Here is a 995-nt window from a genome sequence, read left to right on the forward strand (position 1 = left end):
ACCATCATCACCATCACCACCACCACCACCACCACCACTGCCGCCACTACGACTACCCCCACCAACACCACTGTCTTTTCACAGCAGCATCACCGGTACCATTACATACACCGCTACCAGTACACTCACCTCCACCACAACTAATTCACAGCACCACTTCTACCATCGTCCTCCCCCATTATGCACCACCCCCACACACCACCACTGCTTGATGCTGCAAAGAAACTTCTACATGGTTCCTTGACTCGAGAAAAAATAACAGCCAAATCGCCCTCATATTGTGCATGAGAATCTGAAGAATGAACACTGAGGACAATGTTGTGTTGAGTTCCCCTACAGATGGGATGGTCATGGTTGAATTGCTTCATCATTGTGCCATTCAGTTAGTGTTGACCTGGGGTTAAACACCACCAATTATACCCAGCAGAAACTACCACCGAAACCACCAACACCACCGCTGCTGTCACCACTACTACCACCACTACTACCATCACTGCCACCACCTCTACCAGTACCACCAGTACCACCATAACCACTACTACCACCGCCACAATCACCACCACCATCACCACTACCATCGTTATACACCTGCAATTTACTGAATGGAGTACCATGGGAGATCTGTCCTCTTTCCCGCTCTTTTTAACATGTACCTACACAACTTTCCACACTTCAGCAAAATACACACACATACACACAAATACAGACACAGACATGCACACACACACACACACACACACACACACACACACACACACAATCATACATAGATGACATTACATTCACAAATTCTCACCATTCTGCAGACACTACCACATGACTTCTTTAACCTTATATAAATCACTTGGAAATCTGGTTCCAATGAGCCGAGCTGGCAAAAATGTTAGCATGCTGGGCAAAATGCTTAGCAGTATTTTGTCTGTCTTTATGCTCTGAGTTCCGAAGTCGACTTTGCCTTTCATCCTTTCAGGGTCGATAAATTAACAGTTGTGTAC

The sequence above is a fragment of the Octopus bimaculoides genome, chromosome 9, assembly GCF_001194135.2.
Source record: "Octopus bimaculoides isolate UCB-OBI-ISO-001 chromosome 9, ASM119413v2, whole genome shotgun sequence".
NCBI classification, from domain to species: Eukaryota; Metazoa; Mollusca; class Cephalopoda; order Octopoda; family Octopodidae; genus Octopus; species Octopus bimaculoides.